This window comes from Neoarius graeffei, chromosome 19 (genome assembly GCF_027579695.1).
Source record: "Neoarius graeffei isolate fNeoGra1 chromosome 19, fNeoGra1.pri, whole genome shotgun sequence".
Classification (NCBI taxonomy): domain Eukaryota; kingdom Metazoa; phylum Chordata; class Actinopteri; order Siluriformes; family Ariidae; genus Neoarius; species Neoarius graeffei.
Window position 1 is genome coordinate 376,535 of NC_083587.1, and position 24,963 is coordinate 401,497.

The 24,963-nt window shown below is 39.9% G+C and overlaps 1 protein-coding gene and 2 non-coding genes across 3 annotated transcripts in view; 1 reads left to right on the forward strand and 2 right to left on the reverse strand.

Annotated features, from left to right (window-relative positions):
• The window catches only part of LOC132867733 (histone H1-like), a 276,764-nt gene that overhangs the window by 97,914 nt on the left and 153,887 nt on the right, over positions 1 to 24,963 (reverse strand). The gene's annotated exons all lie outside the window — the stretch shown is intronic.
• Positions 861 to 948, reverse strand: trnay-gua (transfer RNA tyrosine (anticodon GUA)). Its single transcript is given in 2 exon segments — positions 861 to 896; positions 912 to 948. It is a non-coding gene; the product is annotated as a tRNA-Tyr (tRNA).
• Positions 2,295 to 2,368, forward strand: trnai-aau (transfer RNA isoleucine (anticodon AAU)). Its single transcript has one exon. It is a non-coding gene; the product is annotated as a tRNA-Ile (tRNA).

Consider the following 24,963-nt stretch of genomic DNA (forward strand, 5'->3'; position numbering starts at 1 on the left):
CCTTACTACTGCAATGCAAGAAAACTTTGAAAAACCTGATGACAATGTTCCAGTTGGGTTCTTTGAGCGTTAGCTACAGACATACAGTCAAGAGTGAATTTGAGTAAATAAAAGTCAAATTTGAGGGTGAGATGAGGACATACAGTCAGTAGTAAACTGTTATGCAACTTAGCAAGAGTTACCTGCCTTGGTGAATGAATATCACTAAATTCACATTTGTTTGCTCCTTGTAGTATCAGCACAATAAGCTGGCATCAAAAGGAGCAACCTGCCAGAAAAACTGCAATAACATTGGGCGAGATGTCAAGGTCAGTCAAACTTGTAAAAACGACAGAATCCTATCCCAGAGAATAATTTGTGAAGATGTAAGTTAAAATTTGCCTTATTTTTGCAGATGCCCCAAAGGTACTGTGCCCAGCCAAAAGTACTGCACTCAGCCTTAAGAAGCACCAGAGGGTCATCCACCGGAGGGCCTCGGAGGATCTGCGCCTGGCCACGAGAAGCTTGTAAGGTACCAGACACAGACGTGACGACAGGTTCACAAAGGTACCGCCCCAAGCCACTCGAGGACCACAGAGGTACTTTGCCCAGACAGTACATGGCGCCTCAAAGGTATTACACCCAGCCACGGGTGATCCTCAGAGGTCCTGTGGGTATTCCCGTTTGCCTCTGGTTACTCCCTGGTGGTCTAGTGGCTAGGATTTGGCACTTTCACTGCTGTGGCCTGGGTTTGATTCCCAGTCAAGGAAAAAGTCTCGGCTTGGGGGGGGGGGGGGTGTGTGTGTGTGCTTTTTTTTTAACCCCCACCTCCCCATCATTATTACTAAAATAGCATCAGCCTCTCTGTCGGACCAAACGCTTCCTTCGAGCCAGATTCTAACCAGCGACCTAAGGATGGCCATCACAAGCAACTACAGTCCTCCGCTCTTCCAACTGAGCTATCGAAGGGTACCCTGAAGTGCTTTTCTGCTGAGTGAGCCGTCAAGCAACATCTCCAACAGCACTTGCTTTTAATATACTGCATATATATTGTTTTGTGCCAAAACTCGTTTTGCACAAGCTGGCTTAACCTACCAAATTATGTGCACCCGCAATACGCAACGCAATGAAATAATTTAGAAAATCTATTATAAATAGTGATTTCTCTTCAGTCTTTTAAGGCTGATGAAAAGCTCAGTTTCAAAAGAACAGAAACAAATGAATGGATCTTGTTTGTTTTGGGCATTTTGGCAAATGTGAAAGCAAACTCCAGAGAAGTTGTGTTGACGATGACTGTGATACTCCATACACAAAACTCCAGTCGGACTCCAGGTTCTATTAAAACAGTATTCATTTTTAGTATTCCGGACCTTGAGGCTTTATTTCCTATTCTGATTTAATCAAATGGATTTATTCAAACGTTGTAGGCTTGTCCTCACCAATTTACCAGTGGCCTTCACAGAGATGAGAGCATGAAGAGAATTGCTCAGTCAGGGCAAAGTGCAAGGGCAGGAAAAGCTTGTTGGTACTTTAATGACATTGTGTGGCCGTACAGTGTAATTGCTTCTAGATATTCTCAAAAAAAGATCTGAAAATTGATCTCTGCTCATGCTGGTAATGAAGTTACTTAAATTTGAAATGCTGACTCGTGTTTTTGTTTTGTTTTTCTTTTTGCAGCTGAGGAACCACGTGACCGCGTATCACTATCATCACCACTGTTGTTTCCACAGTCAGATCTACAATTATTGTCTTAGCTCAGAAAAGAAGGTTTGTGTGATTGTACAACTGAGCAGTGGGACTTTGCCATTTTTCTGAACTGTGGGACTTTGCCATTTTTCTGCCTAATGCCCATGGTAAAAAAAAGTCAGGACTAAATCATCATCAAAGAGAGAGAGAGAGAGAGAGAGAGGATTGAGAGAGAGAGGACTACCAGGAAATACCTTCTTTTGATGCATGTGTCAGGAAGCAGATGTTGCTTTATTGTTCAGTGTGAGCAATTGGGTCGAGGTTGGTGAGAAGTGGTTCTTCAGAGCACATGGTGGCTTTTAGACCACCATGTTGAAGAAGGGAAGTAGGTGTGCATCCTTCTTTCACATTGTTAAAGCTATCCATGCTGACTTTGCTCAGTAGATAGAATATGTTTTTCAGACTGGATGTTGGGATTTTCATCCCCCTGTGTAAATACTGTATGTGAGTGGGTCGAACTGTGGGCTTCAAAACAATAATCAAGAGAAAAGACATCTGTTCAAGGCAACGTCACTGCCTCGTCACTATTTAGTGAAGCACCTCAGCAGCCATGACATTTTTTTTTCTTTGGCCAGTTAGCTCAGTTGGTTAGAGTGTGGTGCTAATAACACCAAGGTCACAGGTTCAATCCCTGTACTGGCCAGTTCTCTCCTTTACAGGTCCTGTTGTTGTCAGGACAGGGGAAGCCTTTTTCTGTTGAGGGAAATGTTCTGCAAAACAAGAGCTTCTCTGGTTGTTTTGCAAAATGTCAATCGATTCCTTGTATCTGGATGTGCCATTGAAATACAGTAACTCAACTGATTGCAGGACGCAGGAAATTCAAATACACGCATGAGATTGCCTCAAAGAGAAGCACTAATGAATCTCGTAAAAATCAGTGCTCCTTTTTCAATTCATCTAATTGTGCTTCATTTTGAAAGTAACTTTAAGTTCATAAACTCTAAAAGGTATCTTTAGTTGCTTGAATCACTCAAAACCACTCCAAAACATAGCAATTACCGAAGGATCCAGGAAGGTAGTAGCCATTGTTAGGGTATGATAGACAGATAGATGGTCTTTTCCTTTGTATTTTCTCTTGATTATGACGCGAACATGAATCACTTTGGGCAGCTATGACGCGAACATGAATCACTTTGTGCAGCTATGAAGCTAACATGAATCACTCTATGTAGCTATGAAGCTAACATGAATCACTCTGTGCAGCTATCAAGCTAACATGAATCACTCTGTGCAGCTATCAAGCTACCATGAATCACACTGTGCAGCTATCAAGCTAACATGAATCACTCTGTGCAGCTATCAAGCTAACATGAATCACTCTGTGCAGCTATCAAGCTAACATGAACCACTTTGTGCAGCTATGAAGCTAACATGAATCACTCTGTGCAGCTATGAAGCTAACATGAATCACTTTGTGCAGCTATGAAGCTAACATGAATCACTCTGTGCAGCTATGAAGCTAACATGAATCACTTTGTGCAGCTATGAAGCTAACATGAACCACTTTGTGCAGCTATGAAGCTAACATGAATCACTCTGTGCAGCTATGAAGCTAACATGAATCACTTTGTGCAGCTATGAAGCTAACATGAACCACTTTGTGCAGCTATGAAGCTAACATGAATCACTTTGTGCAGCTATGAAGCTAACATGAATCACTTTGTGCAGCTATGAAGCTAACATGAATCACTTTGTGAAGCTATCAAGCTAACATGAATCACTTTGTGCAGCTATCAAGCTAACATGAATCACTCTGTGCAGCTATGAAGCTAACATGAATCACTTTGTGCAGCTATGAAGCTAACATGAATCACTCTGTGCAGCTATGAAGCTAACATGAATCACTTTGTGCAGCTATGAAGCTAACATGAATCACGTTGTGCAGCTATGAAGCTAACATGAATCACTTTGTGCAGCTATGAAGCTAACATGAATCACTTTGTGCAGCTATGAAGCTAACATGAATCACTCTATGTAGCTATGAAGCTAACATGAATCACTCTGAACAGCTATCAAGCTACCATGAATCACTCTGTGCAGCTATGACACGAACATGAATCACTTTGTGCAGCTATGACGCGAACATGAATCACTTTGTGCAGCTATGAAGCTAACATGAATCACTCTATGTAGCTATGAAGCTAACATGAATCACTCTGTACAGCTATCAAGCTACCATGAATCACACTGTGCAGCTATCAAGCTAACATGAATCACTCTGTGCAGCTATCAAGCTAACATGAACCACTTTGTGCAGCTATGAAGCTAACATGAATCACTTTGTGCAGCTATGAAGCTAACATGAATCACACTATGTAGCTATGGAGCTAACATGAATCACTCTGTACAGCTATCAAGCTACCATGAATCACTCTGTGAAGCTATCAAGCTAACATGAATCACTCTGTGCAGCTATCAAGCTAACATGAACCACTTTGTGCAGCTATGAAGCTAACATGAATCACTTTGTGCAGCTATGAAGCTAACATGAATCACTCTGAACAGCTATCAAGCTACCATGAATCACTCTGTGCAGCTTTCAAGCTCACATGAATCACTCTGTACAGCTATCAAGCTAACATGAATCACTTTGTGCAGCTATTAAGCTAACATGAATCACTTTCTGCAGCTATGAAGCTAACATGAGTCACTTTGTGCAGCTATGAAGCTAACATGAGTCACTTTGTGCAGCTATGAAGGAAACATGAATCACTATGTGCAGCTATGAAGCTAACATGAATCACTTTCTGCAGCTCTGAAGCGAACAGTAATCACTCTGTGCAGCTCTGAAGCTAACATGAATCACTTTCTGAAGTTATGAATCACTTTGTGCAGTTATGAATCACTTTGTGCAGCCATAAATGACTCGGTGCAGCTATGAAGCTAAAATGAATCACTCTGTGCAGCTATAAAGCTAACTTGAATCACTCTGTGCAGCTATCAAGCTAACATGAATCACTCTGTGCAGCTATGAAGCTAACATGAACCACTTTGTGCAGCTATGAAGCTAACATGAATCACTTTGTGCAGCTATGAAGCTAACATGAATCACTCTATGTAGCTATGAAGCTAACATGAATCACTCTGAACAGCTATCAAGCTACCATGAATCACTCTGTGCAGCTTTCAAGCTCACATGAATCACTCTGTACAGCTATCAAGCTAACATGAATCACTTTGAGCAGCTATTAAGCTAACATGAGTCACTTTCTGCAGCTATGAAGCTAACATGAGTCACTTTGTGCAGCTATGAAGCTAACATGAGTCACTTTGTGCAGCTATGAAGGAAACATGAATCACTATGTGCAGCTATGAAGCTAACATGAATCACTTTGAGCAGCTATTAAGCTAACATGAATCACTTTCTGCAGCTATGAAGCTAACATGAGTCACTTTCTGCAGCTCTGAAGCGAACAGGAATCACTCTGTGCAGCTCTGAAGCTATCAAGAATCACTCTGTGCAGCTCTGAAGCTAACATGAATCACTTTCTGAAGTTATGAATCACTTTGTGCAGTTATGAATCACTTTGTGCAGCCATAAATGACTCGGTGCAGCTATGAAGCTAACATGAATCACTCTGTGCAGCTATAAAGCTAACTTGAATCACTCTGTGCAGCTATGAAGCTAACATGAATCACTTTGTGCAGCTATGAAGCTAACATGAATCACTTTGTGCAGCTATGAAGCTAACATGAATCACTTTGTGCAGCTATGAAGCTAACATGAATCACTTTGTGCAGCTATGAAGCTAACATGAATCACTCTATGTAGCTATGAAGCTAACATGAATCACTCTGAACAGCTATCAAGCTACCATGAATCACTCTGTGCAGCTATGACACGAACATGAATCACTTTGTGCAGCTATGACGCGAACATGAATCACTTTGTGCAGCTATGAAGCTAACATGAATCACTCTATTTAGCTATGAAGCTAACATGAATCACTCTGTACAGCTATCAAGCTACCATGAATCACACTGTGCAGCTATCAAGCTAACATGAATCACTCTGTGCAGCTATCAAGCTAACATGAACCACTTTGTGCAGCTATGAAGCTAACATGAATCACTTTGTGCAGCTATGAAGCTAACATGAATCACTTTGTGCAGCTATGAAGCTAACATGAATCACACTATGTAGCTATGAAGCTAACATGAATCACTCTGTACAGCTATCAAGCTACCATGAATCACTCTGTGAAGCTATCAAGCTAACATGAATCACTCTGTGCAGCTATCAAGCTAACATGAACCACATTGTGCAGCTATGAAGCTAACATGAATCACTTTGTGCAGCTATGAAGCTAACATGAATCACTTTGTGCAGCTATGAAGCTAACATGAATCACTCTGAACAGCTATCAAGCTACCATGAATCACTCTGTGCAGCTTTCAAGCTCACATGAATCACTCTGTACAGCTATCAAGCTAACATGAATCACTTTGTGCAGCTATTAAGCTAACATGAATCACTTTCTGCAGCTATGAAGCTAACATGAATCACTTTGTGCAGCTATGAAGCTAACATGAGTCACTTTGTGCAGCTATGAAGGAAACATGAATCACTCTGTGCATCTCTGAAGCTAACATGAATCACTTTCTGAAGTTATGAATCACTTTGTGCAGTTATGAATCACTTTGTGCAGCCATAAATGACTCGGTGCAGCTATGAAGCTAACATGAATAACTCTGTGCAGCTATAAAGCTAACTTGAATCACTCTGTGCAGCTATCAAGCTAACATGAATCACTCTGTGCAGCTATCAAGCTAACATGAATCACTCTGTGCAGCTATGAAGCTAACATGAACCACTTTGTGCAGCTATGAAGCTAACATGAATCACTTTGTGCAGCTATGAAGCTAACATGAATCACTCTATGTAGCTATGAAGCTAACATGAATCACTCTGAACAGCTATCAAGCTACCATGAATCACTCTGTGCAGCTTTCAAGCTCACATGAATCACTCTGTACAGCTATCAAGCTAACATGAATCACTTTGTGCAGCTATTAAGCTAACATGAATCACTTTCTGCAGCTATGAAGCTAACATGAGTCACTTTGTGCAGCTATGAAGCTAACATGAGTCACTGTGTGCAGCTATGAAGGAAACATGAATCACTATGTGCAGCTATGAAGCTAACATGAATCACTTTCTGCAGCTCTGAAGCGAACAGGAATCACTCTGTGCAGCTCTGAAGCTATCAAGAATCACTCTGTGCAGCTCTGAAGCTAACATGAATCACTTTCTGAAGTTATGAATCACTTTGTGCAGTTATGAATCACTTTGTGCAGCCATAAATGACTCGGTGCAGCTATGAAGCTAACATGAATCACTCTGTGCAGCTATAAAGCTAACTTGAATCACTCTGTGCAGCTATCAAGCTAACATGAATCACTCTGTGCAGCTATCAAGCTAACTTGAATCACTCTGTGCAGCTATGACGCGAACATGAATCACTTTGTGCAGCTATGACGCGAACATGAATCACTTTGTGCAGCTATGAAGCTAACATGAATCACTCTATGTAGCTATGAATCTAACATGAATCACTCTGTGCAGCTATCAAGCTAACATGAATCACTCTGTGCAGCTATCAAGCTAACATGAACCACTTTGTGCAGCTATGAAGCTAACATGAATCACTCTGTGCAGCTCTGAAGCTAACATGAATCACTTCTGAAGTTATGAATCACTTTGTGCAGTTATGAATCACTTTGTGCAGCCATAAATGACTCGGTGCAGCTATGAAGCTAACATGAATCACTCTGTGCAGCTATAAAGCTAACTTGAATCACTCTGTGCAGCTATCAAGCTAACATGAATCACTCTGTGCAGCTATCAAGCTAACTTGAATCACTCTGTGCAGCTATGACGCGAACATGAATCACTTTGTGCAGCTATGACGCGAACATGAATCACTTTGTGCAGCTATGAAGCTAACATGAATCACTCTATGTAGCTATGAAGCTAACATGAATCACTCTGTGCAGCTATCAAGCTAACATGAATCACTCTGTGCAGCTATCAAGCTACCATGAATCACACTGTGCAGCTATCAAGCTAACATGAATCACTCTGTGCAGCTATCAAGCTAACATGAATCACTCTGTGCAGCTATCAAGCTAACATGAACCACTTTGTGCAGCTATGAAGCTAACATGAATCACTCTGTGCAGCTATGAAGCTAACATGAATCACTTTGTGCAGCTATGAAGCTAACATGAATCACTTTGTGCAGCTATGAAGCTAACATGAATCACTTTGTGCAGCTATGAAGCTAACATGAATCACTCTGTGCAGCTATGAAGCTAACATGAATCACTCTGTGCAGCTATGAAGCTAACATGAATCACTTTGTGCAGCTATGAAGCTAACATGACTCACTTTGTGCAGCTATGAAGCTAACATGAATCACTTTGTGCAGCTATGAAGCTAACATGAATCACTTTGTGCAGCTATGAAGCTAACATGACTCACTTTGTGCAGCTATGAAGCTAACATGACTCACTTTGTGCAGCTATGAAGCTAACATGAAACAATTTGTGCAGCTATGAAGCTAACATGACTCACTTTGTGCAGCTATGAAGCTCACATGAATGACTTTGTGCAGCTATGAAGCTAACATGAATCACTTTGTGCAGCCTTGAATTTCATATGAATCACTTCCTGCAGCTATGAAGCTAACATTAATCGTTTTATGCAGCTATAAAGCTAACATGACTCACTTTGTGCAGCTATCACCCAAATACGAATCACTTTGGGCAGCTATGAAGCTAACATGAAGCACTTTGTGGAGCTATGAAGCTAACATGTATCACTTTGTGGAGCTATGAAGCTAACATGAATCACTTTGTGCAGCTATGAAGCTAACATGAATCACTTTGGGCAGCTATGAAGCTAACAGGAATCACTTTGTGCAGCTATGAAGCTAACAGGAATCACTTTGTGCAGCTATGAAGCTAACATCAATCACTTTGTGCAGCTATCAAGCTAACATGAATCACTCTGTACAGCTATCAAGCTAACATGAATCACTTTGTGCAGCTATTAAGCTAACATGAATCACTTTCTGCAGCTATGAAGCTAACATGAGTCACTTTGTGCAGCTATGAAGCTAACATGAGTCACTTTGTGCAGCTATGAAGGAAACATGAAGCACTATGTGCAGCTATGAAGCTAACATGAATCACTTTCTGCAGCTCTGAAGCGAACAGGAATCACTCTGTGCAGCCATGAATCACTCGGTGCAGCTATGAATCACTCTATGCCATGAATCACTTTGTGCAGCTATGAATCACTCTGTGGTATGAATCACTTTGTGCAGCCATGAATCACTCGGTGCAGCTATTAAGCTAACATCAATCAGTTTGTGGAGCAATGAAGCTAACACGAATCACTCGGTGCAGCTATGAAGCTTACATGAATCACTTTGGGAAGCTATGAAGCTAACATGACACACTCTGTGCCGCTATCAAGCTAACATGAATGACTCTGTGCAGCTATTAAGCTAACATGAGTCACTTTGTGCAGCTATCACCCAAATACGAATCACTTTGTGCAGCTATGAAGCTAACATTACTCACTTTGTGCAGCTATGAAGCTAACATGAATCACTTTGTGCAGCTATGAAGTTAACATGAATCACTTTGTGCAGCTATTAAGCTAACATGAATCACTTTATGCAGCTATGAAGCTAACATGAATCACTTTGTGCAGCTATGAAGCGAACATGACTCACTCTGTGCAGCTATGAAGCTAACATGAATCACTTTGTGCAGCTATGAAGATAAAATGAATCACTTTGTGCAGCTAAGAAGCTAACATGACTCACTTTGTGCAGCTATCACCCAAATACGAATCACTTTGTGCAGCTAAGAAGCGAACATGAATCACTTTGTGCAGCTATTATGTGAACATGAATCACTTTGTGCAGCTATGAAGCTAACATGAATCACTTTGTGCAGCTATGAAGATAAAATGAATCACTTTGTGCAGCTAAGAAGCTAACATGACTCACTTTGTGCAGCTATCACCCAAATACGAATCACTTTGTGCAGCTATGAAGCTAACATTACTCACTTTGTGCAGCTATGAAGCTAACATGAATCACTTTGTGCAGCTATGAAGTTAACATGAATCACTTTGTGCAGCTATTAAGCTAACATGAATCACTTTATGCAGCTATGAAGCTAACATGAATCACTTTGTGCAGCTATGAAGCTAACATGACTCACTCTGTGCAGCTATGAAGCTAACATGAATCACTTTGTGCAGCTATGAAGATAAAATGAATCACTTTGTGCAGCTAAGAAGCTAACATGACTCACTTTGTGCAGCTATCACCCAAATACGAATCACTTTGTGCAGCTAAGAAGCGAACATGAATCACTTTGTGCAGCTATTATGTGAACATGAATCACTTTGTTCAGCGATGAAGCTAACATGAGTCACTTTGTGCAGCTATCATCCAAATACGAATCACTTTGTGCAGCTATGAAGCTAACATGACTCACTTTGTGCAGCTATGAAGCTAACATGAATCACTTTGTGCAGCTATGAAGCTAACATGACTCACTTTGTGCAGCTATGAAGCTCACATGAATCACTTTGTGCAGCCTTGAATTTCATATGAATCACTTCGTGCAGCTATGAAGCTAACATTAATTGTTTTATGCAGCTATGAAGCTAACATGAATTGTTTTATGCAGCTATGAAGCTAACATGAATCACTTTGTGCAGCTGTGAAGCTAACATGACTCACTTTGTGCAGCTGTGAAGCTAACATGAATCACTTTGTGGAGCTATGAAGCTAACATGAATCACTTTGTGGAGCTATGAAGCTAACATGAATCACTTTGTGGAGCTATGAAGCTAACATGAATCACTTTGTGGAGCTATGAAGCTAACATGAATCACTTTGTGGAGCTATGAAGCTAACATGAGTCACTTTGTGCAGCCATCACCCAAATACGAATCACTTTGTGCAGCTCTGAAGCTAACATGAATCACTTTGGGCAGCTATGAAGCTAACATGAATCACTTTGTGGAGCTATAAAGCTAACATGACTCACTTTGTGCAGCTATGAAGCTAACATGACTCACTTTGTGCAGCTATCACCCAAATACGAATCACTTTGGGCAGCTATGAAGCTAACATGAATCACTTTGTGGAGCTATGAAGCTAACATGAATCACATTGTGGAGCTATGAAGCTAACATGAATCACTTTGTGCAGCTATGAAGCTAACATGAATCACTTTGGGCAGCTATGAAGCTAAAATGAATCACTTTGTGGAGCTATGAAGCTAACATGAATCACTTTGTGGAGCTATGTAGCTAACATGAATCACTTTGTGGAGCTATGAAGCTAACATGAATCACTTTGTGCAGCTATGAAGCTAACATGAATCACTTTGTGCAGCTATGAAGCTAACATGAATCACTTTGTGCAGCTATGAAGCTAACATGAATCACTTTGTGGAGCTATGAAGCTAACATGAATCACTTTGTGCAGCTATGAAGCTAACATGAATCACTTTGTGGAGCTATGAAGCTAACATGAATCACTTTGTGGAGCTATGAAGCTAACATGAATCACTTTGTGGAGCTATTAAGCTAACATGAATCACTTTGTGCAGCTATGAAGCTAACATGAATCACTTTGTGCAGCTATGAAGCTAACATGAATCACTTTGTGGAGCTATGAAGCTAACATGAATCACTTTGTGTGGCTATGAAGCTCACATGAATCACTTTGTGGAGCAATGAAGCTAACATGAATCACTTTGTGCAGCTATGAAGCTAACATGAATCACTCTGAACAGCTATCAAGCTACCATGAATCACTATGTGCAGCTTTCAAGGTAACATGAATCACTTTGTGCAGCTATGAAGCTAACATGAATAACTTTGTGCAGCTATGAAGCTAACATCAATCACTTTGTGCAGCTATCAAGATAACATGAATTACTTTGTGGAGCAATGAAGCTAACACGAATCACTCTGTGCAGCTATGAAGCTTACATGAAGCACTTTGTGCAGCTATGAAGCTAACATTACTCACTTTGTGCAGCTATGAAGCTAACATGAATCACTTTGTGCTGCTATGAAGTTAACATGAATCACTTTGTGCAGCTATGAAGCTAACATGAATCACTTTATGCAGCTATGAAGGTAACATGAATCACTTTGTGCAGCTATGAAGCTAACATGACTCACTCTGTGCAGCTATGAAGCTAACATGAATCACTTTGTGCAGCTAGGAAGATAACATGAATCACTTTGTGCAGCTAAGAAGCTAACATGACTCACTTTGTGCAGCTATCATCCAAATACGAATCACTTTGTGCAGCTATGAAGCTAACATGAATCACTTTGTGCAGCTATGAAGCTAACATGAATCACTTTGTGCAGCTATGAACCTAACATGACTCACTTTGTGCAGCTATGAAGCGAACATGACTCACTTTGTGCAGCTATCACCCAAATACGAATCACTTTGTGCAGCTATGAAGCTAACATGAATCACTTTGTGTAGCTAAGAAGCTAACATATCTCAGTTTCTGCAGCTATCACCCAAAAACAAATCACTTTGTTCAGCGATGAAGCTAACATGAGTCACTTTGTGCAGCTATCATCCAAATACGAATCACTTTGTGCAGCAATGAAGCTAACATGACTCACTTTGTGCAGCTATGAAGCTAACATGAATCACTTTGTGCAGCTATGAAGCTAACATGAATCACTTTGTGCAGCTATGAAGCTCACATGAATCACTTTGTGCAGCCTTGAATTTCATATGAATCACTTCGTGCAGCTATGAAGCTAACATTAATTGTTTTATGCAGCTATGAAGCAAACATTAATTGTTTTATGCAGCTATGAAGCTAACATTAATTGTTTTATGCAGCTATGAAGCTAACATGAATCACTTTGTGCAGCTATGAAGCTAACATGACTCACTTTGTGCAGCTATGAAGCTAACATGAATCATTTTGTGGAGCTATGAAGCTAACATGACTCACTTTGTGCAGCTATGAAGCTAACATGAATCACTTTGTGGAGCTATGAAGCTAACATGAATCACTTTGTGCAGCTATGAAGCTAACATGAATCACTTTGTGGAGCTATGAAGCTAACATGAATCACTTTGTGGAGCTATGAACCTAACATGAATCACTTTGTGCAGCTATGAAGCTCGCAGGACTCACTTTGTGTGGCTATGAAGCTCACATGAATCACTTTGTGGAGCTATGAAGCTAACAGGAATCACTTTGTGCAGCTATGAAGCTAACATGAATCACTTTGTGGAGTTATGAAGCTAACATGAATAATTTTGTGCAGGTATGAAGCTAACATGAATCTCTTTGTGCAGCTATGAAGCTAAAATGAATCATTTTGTGCAGGTATGAAGCTAACATTACTCACTATGTGCAGCTATGAAGCTAACATGAATCACTTTGTGCAGCTATTAAGCTAACATGAATCACTTTGTGGAGCTATGAAGCTAACATGAATCACTTTGTGCAGCTATGAAGTTAACATGAATCACTTTGTGCAGCTATTAAGCTAACATGAATCACTTTGTGGAGCTATAAAGCTAACATGAATCACTTTGTGCAGCTATGAAGCTCGCAGGACTCACTTTGTGTGGCTATGAAGCTCACATGAATCACTTTGTGGAGCTATGAAGCTAACATGAATCACTTTGTGCAGCTATGAAGCTAACATGAATCACTTTGGGCAACCATGAAGTTCATATGAATAACTATGTGCAGCTATGGAGCTAACATGAATCACGTTGTGCAGCTATGAAGCTAAAATGAATCATTTTGTGCAGGTATGAAGCTAACATGACTAACTTTGTGCAGCTATGAAGCTAACATGACTCACTTTGTGCAGCTATGAAGCTAACATGACTCACTTTGTGCAGCTATCACCAAAATACGAATCACTTTCTGCAGCTATGAAGCTAACATGACTAACTTTGTGCAGCTATGAAGCTAATATGAATCACTTTGCGCAGCTATGAAGCTAACATGAATCACTTTGTGCAGCTATGAAGCTAACATTAATCACTTTTTGCAGCTATGAAGCCAACATGAATCACTTTGTGCAGCTATGAAGGTCGCAGGACTCACTTTGTGCAGCTATGAAGCTACCATGAATCACTTTGGGCAGCTATGAAGCTAACATGAATCACTTTGTGCAGCTATGAAGCTACCATGAATCACTTTGGGCAGCTATGAAGCTAACATGAATAATTTTGTGCAGGTATGAAGCTAACATGAATCTCTTTGTGCAGCTATGAAGCTAAAATGAATCACTTTGTGCAGCTATGAAGCTAACATGAATCACTTTGTGCAGCCTTGAATTTCATATGAATCACTTCGTGCAGCTATGAAGCAAACATTAATTGTTTTATGCAGCTATGAAGCTAACATTAATTGTTTTATGCAGCTATGAAGCTAACATGAATCACTTTGTGCAGCTATGAAGCTAACATGAATCACTTTGTGCAGCTGTGAAGCTAACATGAATCACTTTGTGCAGCTATGAAGCTAACATGACTCACTTTGTGCAGCTATGAAGCTCACATGAATCACTTTGTGCAGCTATGAAGCTCACATGAATCACTTTGTGCAGCCTTGAATTTCATATGAATCACTTCGTGCAGCTATGAAGCTAACATGAATCACTTTGTGCAGCTGTGAAGCTAACATGAATCACTTTGTGCAGCTATGAAGCTAACATGACTCACTTTGTGCAGCTATGAAGCTCACATGAATCACTTTGTGCAGCTATGAAGCTCACATGAATCACTTTGTGCAGCCTTGAATTTCATATGAATCACTTCGTGCAGCTATGAAGCTAACATTAATTGTTTTATGCAGCTATGAAGCTAACATGACTCACTTTGTGCAGCTATGAAGCTAACATGAATCACTTTGTGGAGCTATGAAGCTAACATGAATCACTTTGTGCAGCTATGAAGCTAACATGAATCACTTTGTGGAGCTATGAAGCTAACATGAATCACTTTGTGCAGCTATGAAGCTAACATGAATCACTTTGTGGAGCTATGAAGCTAACATGAATCACTTTGTGGAGCTATGAAGCTAACATGAATCACTTTGTGGAGCTATTAAGCTAACATGAATCACTTTGTGCAGCTATGAAGCTCGCAGGACTCACTTTGTGTGGCTATGAAGCTCACATGAATCACTTTGTGGAGCTATGAAGCTAACATGAATCACTTTGTGCAGCTATGAGGCTAACATGAATCAATTTGTGCAGCTATGAAGCTAACATGAATCACTTTGTGGAGCTATGAAGCTAACATGCATCACTTTGTGCAGCTATGAGGCTAACATGAATCACTTTATGGAGCTATGAAGCTCGCAGGACTCACTTTGTGTGGCTATGAAGCTAACATGAATCACTTTGTGCAGCTATGAAGCTTACATGAATCACTTTGTGCAGCTATGAAGCTAACATGAATCACTTTGTGCAGCTATGAAGCTAACATGAATCACTTTGGGCAACCATGAAGTTTATATGAATCACTATGTGCAGCTATGAAGCTAACATGAATCACTTTGTGCAGCTATGGAGCTAACATGAATCACTTTGTGCAGCTATGAAGCTAACATGAATCACTTTTTGCAGCTATGAAGCTAACATGAATCACTTTGTGGAGCGATGAAGCTAACATGAATCACTTTGTGGAGCTATGAAGCTCGCAGGACTCACTTTGTGTGGCTATGAAGCTCACATGAATCACTTTGTGGAGCTATGAAGCTAACATGAATCACTTTGTGCAGCTATGAGGCTAACATGAATCAATTTGTGCAGCTATGAAGCTAACATGAATCACTTTGTGGAGCTATGAAGCTAACATGCATCACTTTGTGCAGCTATGAGGCTAACATGAATCACTTTATGGAGCTATGAAGCTCGCAGGACTCACTTTGTGTGGCTATGAAGCTAACATGAATCACTTTGTGCAGCTATGAAGCTTACATGAATCACTTTGTGCAGCTATGAAGCTAACATGAATCACTTTGTGCAGCTATGAAGCTAACATGAATCACTTTGGGCAACCATGAAGTTTATATGAATCACTATGTGCAGCTATGAAGCTAACATGAATCACTTTGTGCAGCTATGGAGCTAACATGAATCACTTTGTGCAGCTATGAAGCTAACATGAATCACTTTTTGCAGCTATGAAGCTAACATGAATCACTTTGTGGAGCGATGAAGCTAACATGAATCACTTTGTGGAGCTATGAAGCTCGCAGGACTCACTTTGTGTGGCTATGAAGCTCACATGAATCACTTTGTGGAGCTATGAAGCTAACATGAATCACTTTGTGCAGCTATGAAGCTAACATGAATCACTTTGTGCAGCTATGAAGCTAACATGAATCACTTTGGGCAACCATGAAGTTTATATGAATCACTATGTGCAGCTATGAAGCTAACATGAATCACTTTGTGCAGCTATGGAGCTAACATGAATCACTTTGTGCAGCTATGAAGCTAACATGAATCACTTTTTGCAGCTATGAAGCTAACATGAATCACTTTGTGGAGCTATGAAGCTCGCAGGACTCACTTTGTGTGGCTATGAAGCTCACATGAATCACTTTGTGGAGCTATGAAGCTAACATGAATCTACTTTTTGCAGCTATGAAGCTAACATGAATCACTTTCTGCAGCTATGAAGCTAACATGAATCACTTTGGGCAACCATGAAGTTTATATGAATCACTATGTGCAGCTATGAAGCTAACATGACTCACTTTATGCAGGTATGAAGCTAACATGAATCACTTTGTGCAGCTATGAAGCTAACATGAATCACTTTGTGCAGCTATGAAGCTAACATTAATCACTTTGTGCAGCTATGAAGCTATCATGAATCACTTTGTGCAGCTATGAAGATAACATGAATCACTTTGGGCAGCTATGAAGCTAACATGACTCACTTTATGCAGCTATGAAGCTAAAATGAATCATTTTGTGCTGCTATGAAGCTAACATGAACCACTTTGTGGAGCTATGAAGCTAACACGAATCACTTTGTGCAGCTATGAAGCTAACATGAATCACTTTGGGCAACCATGAAGTTCATATGAATCACTATGTGCAGCTATGAAGCTAACATGAATCACTTTGTGCAGCTATGGAGCTAACATAAATCACTTTGTGCACCTATGAAGCTAACATGAATCACTTTGTGCAGCTATGAAGCTAACATGACTCACTTTATGCAGGTATGAAGCTAACATGAATGACTTTGTGCAGCTATGAAGCTAACATGAATCACTTTGTGCAGCTATGAAGCTAACATGAATAACTTTGTGCAGCTATGAAGCTAACATGAATAACTTTGTGCAGCTATGAAGCTATCATGAATCACTTTTTGCAGCTATGAAGCTAAAATGAATCATTTTGTGCAGCTATGAAGCTAACATGAATCTCTTTGTGCAGCTATGAAGCTAACATGACTAACTTTGTGTAGCTATGAAGCTAACATGACTGACTTTGTGCAGCTATGAAGGTCGCAGGACTCACTTTGTGCAGCTGTGAAGCTAACATGAATCACTTTGTGGAGCTATGAAGCTCGCAGGACTCACTTTGTGTGGCTATGAAGCTAACATGAATCACTTTGTGGAGTTATGAAGCTAACATGAATCACTTTGTGGAGCTATGAAGCTAACACGAATCACTTTGTGCAGCTATGAAGCTAACATGAATCACTTTGTGGAGTTATGAAGCTAACATGAATCACTTTGTGGAGCTATGAAGCTAACACGAATCACTTTGTGCAGCTATGAAGCTAACATGAATCACTTTGTGCAGCTATGAAGCTAACATGAATCACTTTGTGGAGCTATGAAGCTAACACGAATCACTTTGTGCAGCTATGAAGCTCACATGAATCACTTTGTGGAGTTATGAAGCTAACATGAATCACTTTGTGGAGCTATGAAGCTAACACGAATCACTTTGTGCAGCTATGAAGCTCACATGAATCACTTTGTGGAGTTATGAAGCTAACATGAATCACTTTGTGGAGCTATGAAGCTAACACGAATCACTTTGTGCAGCTATGAAGCTAACATGAATCACTTTGTGGAGTTATGAAGCTAACATGAATCACTTTGTGGAGCTATGAAGCTAACATGAATCACTTTGTGGAGCTATGAAGCTAACATGAATCACTTTGTGGAGCTATGAAGCTCGCAGGACTCACTTTGTGTGGCTATGAAGCTAACATGAATCACTTTGTGGAGCTATGAAGCTAACATGAATCACTTTGTGCAGCTATGAAGCTCGCAGGACTCACTTTGTGTGGCTATGAAGCTCACATGAATCACTTTGTGGAGCTATGAAGCTAACATGAATCACTTTGTGCAGCTATGAAGCTAACATGAATCACTTTGTGCAACCATGAAGTTCATATGAATCACTATGTGCAGCTATGAAGCTAACATGAATCACTTTGTGCAGCTATGGAGCTAACATGAATCACTTTGTGCAACCATGAAGTTCATATGAATCACTATGTGCAGCTATGAAGCTAAAATGAATCACTTTGTGCAGCTATGAAGCTAAAATGAATCATTTTCTGCTGCTATGAAGCTAACATGACTCACTTTATGCAGGTATGAAGCTAACATGAATCACTTTGTGCAGCTATGAAGCTAACATGAATCACTTTGTGGAGCTATGAAGCTAACATGAATCACTTTGTGCAGCTATGAAGCTAAAATGAATCATTTTGTGCTGCTATGAAGCTAACATGACTCACTTTATGCAGGTATGAAGCTAACATGAATCACTTTGTGCAGCTATGAAGCTAACATGAATCACTTTGTGCAGCTATGAAGCTATCATGAATCACTTTGTGCAGCTATGAAGCTATCATGAATCACTTTGGGCAGCTATGAAGCTAACATGACTCACTTTGTGCAGCTATGAAGCTAACATGAATCACTTTGTGGAGCTATGAAGCTAACATGAATCACTTTGTGCAGCTATGAAGCTAACATGAATCACTTTGTGCAGCTATGAAGCTAACATGAATCACTTTGTGGAGCTATGAAGCTAACATGAATCACTTTGTGGAGCTATGAAGCTAACATGAATCACTTTGGGCAACCATGAAGTTCATATGAATCACTATGTGCAGCTATGACGCTAACATGACTCACTTTGTGCAGCTATGAAGCTAACATGAATCACTTTGTGGAGCTATGAAGCTAACATGAATCACTTTGTGCAGCTATGAAGCTAACATGAATCACTTTGTGCAGCTATGAAGCTAACATGAATCACTTTGTGCAGCTATGAAGCTAACATGAATCACTTTGTGGAGCTATGAAGCTAACATGAATCACTTTGGGCAACCATGAAGTTCATATGAATCACTATGTGCAGCTATGAAGCTAAAATGAATCATTTTGTGCTGCTATGAAGCTAACATGACTCACTTTATGCAGGTATGAAGCTATCATGAATCACTTTTTGCAGCTATGAAGGTCGCAGGACTCACTTTGTGCAGCTGTGAAGCTAACATGAATCACTTTGTGGAGCAATGAAGCTCGCAGGACTCACTTTGTGTGGCTATGAAGCTCACATGAATCACTTTGTTGAGCTATGAAGCTAACACGAATCACTTTGTGCAGCTATGAAGCTCACATGAATCACTTTGGGCAACCATGAAGTTCATATGAATCACTATGTGCAGCTATGAAGCTAACATGAATCACTTTGTGCAGCTATGAAGCTAACATGACTCACTTTGTGCAGCTATGAAGCTAACATGAATCACTTTGTGCAGCTATGAAGCTAACATGACTCACTTTGTGCAGCTATGAAGCTCACATGAATCACTTTGTGCAGCCTTGAATTTCATATGAATCACTTCGTGCAGCTATGAAGCTAACATTAATTGTTTTATGCAGCTATGAAGCTAACATGAATTGTTTTATGCAGCTATGAAGCTAACATGAATCACTTTGTGCAGCTGTGAAGCTAACATGACTCACTTTGTGCAGCTGTGAAGCTAACATGAATCACTTTGTGGAGCTATGAAGCTAACATGAATCACTTTGTGGAGCTATGAAGCTAACATGAATCACTTTGTGGAGCTATGAAGCTAACATGAATCACTTTGTGGAGCTATGAAGCTAACATGAATCACTTTGTGGAGCTATGAAGCTAACATGAGTCACTTTGTGCAGCCATCACCCAAATACGAATCACTTTGTGCAGCTCTGAAGCTAACATGAATCACTTTGGGCAGCTATGAAGCTAACATGAATCACTTTGTGGAGCTATAAAGCTAACATGACTCACTTTGTGCAGCTATGAAGCTAACATGACTCACTTTGTGCAGCTATCACCCAAATACGAATCACTTTGGGCAGCTATGAAGCTAACATGAATCACTTTGTGGAGCTATGAAGCTAACATGAATCACATTGTGGAGCTATGAAGCTAACATGAATCACTTTGTGCAGCTATGAAGCTAACATGAATCACTTTGGGCAGCTATGAAGCTAAAATGAATCACTTTGTGGAGCTATGAAGCTAACATGAATCACTTTGTGGAGCTATGAAGCTAACATGAATCACTTTGTGGAGCTATGAAGCTAACATGAATCACTTTGTGCAGCTATGAAGCTAACATGAATCACTTTGTGCAGCTATGAAGCTAACATGAATCACTTTGTGCAGCTATGAAGCTAACATGAATCACTTTGTGGAGCTATGAAGCTAACATGAATCACTTTGTGCAGCTATGAAGCTAACATGAATCACTTTGTGGAGCTATGAAGCGAACATGAATCACTTTGTGGAGCTATGAAGCTAACATGAATCACTTTGTGCAGCTATGAAGCTAACATGAATCACTTTGTGGAGCTATGAAGCTAACATGAATCACTTTGTGCAGCTATGAAGCTAACATGAATCACTTTGTGGAGCTATTAAGCTAACATGAATCACTTTGTGCAGCTATGAAGCTAACATGAATCACTTTGTGCAGCTATGAAGCTAACATGAATCACTTTGTGGAGCTATGAAGCTAACATGAATCACTTTGTGTGGCTATGAAGCTCACATGAATCACTTTGTGGAGCAATGAAGCTAACATGAATCACTTTGTGCAGCTATGAAGCTAACATGAATCACTCTGAACAGCTATCAAGCTACCATGAATCACTCTGTGCAGCTTTCAAGGTAACATGAATCACTTTGTGCAGCTATGAAGCTAACATGAATAACTTTGTGCAGCTATGAAGCTAACATCAATCACTTTGTGCAGCTATCAAGATAACATGAATTACTTTGTGGAGCAATGAAGCTAACACGAATCACTCTGTGCAGCTATGAAGCTTACATGAAGCACTTTGTGCAGCTATGAAGCTAACATTACTCACTTTGTGCAGCTATGAAGCTAACATGAATCACTTTGTGCTGCTATGAAGTTAACATGAATCACTTTGTGCAGCTATGAAGCTAACATGAATCACTTTATGCAGCTATGAAGGTAACATGAATCACTTTGTGCAGCTATGAAGCTAACATGACTCACTCTGTGCAGCTATGAAGCTAACATGAATCACTTTGTGCAGCTAGGAAGATAACATGAATCACTTTGTGCAGCTAAGAAGCTAACATGACTCACTTTGTGCAGCTATCATCCAAATACGAATCACTTTGTGCAGCTATGAAGCTAACATGAATCACTTTGTGCAGCTATGAAGCTAACATGAATCACTTTGTGCAGCTATGAAGCTAACATGACTCACTTTGTGCAGCTATGAAGCGAACATGACTCACTTTGTGCAGCTATCACCCAAATACGAATCACTTTGTGCAGCTATGAAGCTAACATGAATCACTTTGTGTAGCTAAGAAGCTAACATATCTCAGTTTCTGCAGCTATCACCCAAAAACAAATCACTTTGTTCAGCGATGAAGCTAACATGAGTCACTTTGTGCAGCTATCATCCAAATACGAATCACTTTGTGCAGCAATGAAGCTAACATGACTCACTTTGTGCAGCTATGAAGCTAACATGAATCACTTTGTGCAGCTATGAAGCTAACATGAATCACTTTGTGCAGCCTTGAATTTCATATGAATCACTTCGTGCAGCTATGAAGCTAACATTAATTGTTTTATGCAGCTATGAAGCTAACATGAATCACTTTGTGGAGTTATGAAGCTAACATGAATTATTTTGTGCAGGTATGAAGCTAACATGAATCTCTTTGTGCAGCTATGAAGCTAAAATGAATCACTTTGTGCAGCTATGAAGCTCACATGAATCACTTTGTGCAGCCTTGAATTTCATATGAATCACTTCGTGCAGCTATGAAGCTAACATTAATTGTTTTATGCAGCTATGAAGCAAACATTAATTGTTTTATGCAGCTATGAAGCTAACATTAATTGTTTTATGCAGCTATGAAGCTAACATGAATCACTTTGTGCAGCTATGAAGCTAACATGACTCACTTTGTGCAGCTATGAAGCTAACATGAATCATTTTGTGGAGCTATGAAGCTAACATGACTCACTTTGTGCAGCTATGAAGCTAACATGAATCACTTTGTGGAGCTATGAAGCTAACATGAATCACTTTGTGCAGCTATGAAGCTAACATGAATCACTTTGTGGAGCTATGAAGCTAACATGAATCACTTTGTGGAGCTATGAACCTAACATGAATCACTTCGTGCAGCTATGAAGCTAACATTAATTGTTTTATGCAGCTATGAAGCTAACATGAATTGTTTTATGCAGCTATGAAGCTAACATGAATCACTTTGTGCAGCTGTGAAGCTAACATGACTCACTTTGTGCAGCTGTGAAGCTAACATGAATCACTTTGTGGAGCTATGAAGCTAACATGAATCACTTTGTGGAGCTATGAAGCTAACATGAATCACTTTGTGGAGCTATGAAGCTAACATGAATCACTTTGTGGAGCTATGAAGCTAACATGAATCACTTTGTGGAGCTATGAAGCTAACATGAGTCACTTTGTGCAGCCATCACCCAAATACGAATCACTTTGTGCAGCTCTGAAGCTAACATGAATCACTTTGGGCAGCTATGAAGCTAACATGAATCACTTTGTGGAGCTATAAAGCTAACATGACTCACTTTGTGCAGCTATGAAGCTAACATGACTCACTTTGTGCAGCTATCACCCAAATACGAATCACTTTGGGCAGCTATGAAGCTAACATGAATCACTTTGTGGAGCTATGAAGCTAACATGAATCACATTGTGGAGCTATGAAGCTAACATGAATCACTTTGTGCAGCTATGAAGCTAACATGAATCACTTTGGGCAGCTATGAAGCTAAAATGAATCACTTTGTGGAGCTATGAAGCTAACATGAATCACTTTGTGGAGCTATGAAGCTAACATGAATCACTTTGTGGAGCTATGAAGCTAACATGAATCACTTTGTGCAGCTATGAAGCTAACATGAATCACTTTGTGCAGCTATGAAGCTAACATGAATCACTTTGTGCAGCTATGAAGCTAACATGAATCACTTTGTGGAGCTATGAAGCTAACATGAATCACTTTGTGCAGCTATGAAGCTAACATGAATCACTTTGTGGAGCTATGAAGCGAACATGAATCACTTTGTGGAGCTATGAAGCTAACATGAATCACTTTGTGCAGCTATGAAGCTAACATGAATCACTTTGTGGAGCTATGAAGCTAACATGAATCACTTTGTGCAGCTATGAAGCTAACATGAATCACTTTGTGGAGCTATTAAGCTAACATGAATCACTTTGTGCAGCTATGAAGCTAACATGAATCACTTTGTGCAGCTATGAAGCTAACATGAATCACTTTGTGGAGCTATGAAGCTAACATGAATCACTTTGTGTGGCTATGAAGCTCACATGAATCACTTTGTGGAGCAATGAAGCTAACATGAATCACTTTGTGCAGCTATGAAGCTAACATGAATCACTCTGAACAGCTATCAAGCTACCATGAATCACTCTGTGCAGCTTTCAAGGTAACATGAATCACTTTGTGCAGCTATGAAGCTAACATGAATAACTTTGTGCAGCTATGAAGCTAACATCAATCACTTTGTGCAGCTATCAAGATAACATGAATTACTTTGTGGAGCAATGAAGCTAACACGAATCACTCTGTGCAGCTATGAAGCTTACATGAAGCACTTTGTGCAGCTATGAAGCTAACATTACTCACTTTGTGCAGCTATGAAGCTAACATGAATCACTTTGTGCTGCTATGAAGTTAACATGAATCACTTTGTGCAGCTATGAAGCTAACATGAATCACTTTATGCAGCTATGAAGGTAACATGAATCACTTTGTGCAGCTATGAAGCTAACATGACTCACTCTGTGCAGCTATGAAGCTAACATGAATCACTTTGTGCAGCTAGGAAGATAACATGAATCACTTTGTGCAGCTAAGAAGCTAACATGACTCACTTTGTGCAGCTATCATCCAAATACGAATCACTTTGTGCAGCTATGAAGCTAACATGAATCACTTTGTGCAGCTATGAAGCTAACATGAATCACTTTGTGCAGCTATGAACCTAACATGACTCACTTTGTGCAGCTATGAAGCGAACATGACTCACTTTGTGCAGCTATCACCCAAATACGAATCACTTTGTGCAGCTATGAAGCTAACATGAATCACTTTGTGTAGCTAAGAAGCTAACATATCTCAGTTTCTGCAGCTATCACCCAAAAACAAATCACTTTGTTCAGCGATGAAGCTAACATGAGTCACTTTGTGCAGCTATCATCCAAATACGAATCACTTTGTGCAGCAATGAAGCTAACATGACTCACTTTGTGCAGCTATGAAGCTAACATGAATCACTTTGTGCAGCTATGAAGCTAACATGAATCACTTTGTGCAGCTATGAAGCTAACATGAATCACTTTGTGCAGCCTTGAATTTCATATGAATCACTTCGTGCAGCTATGAAGCTAACATTAATTGTTTTATGCAGCTATGAAGCTAACATGAATCACTTTGTGGAGTTATGAAGCTAACATGAATTATTTTGTGCAGGTATGAAGCTAACATGAATCTCTTTGTGCAGCTATGAAGCTAAAATGAATCACTTTGTGCAGCTATGAAGCTCACATGAATCACTTTGTGCAGCCTTGAATTTCATA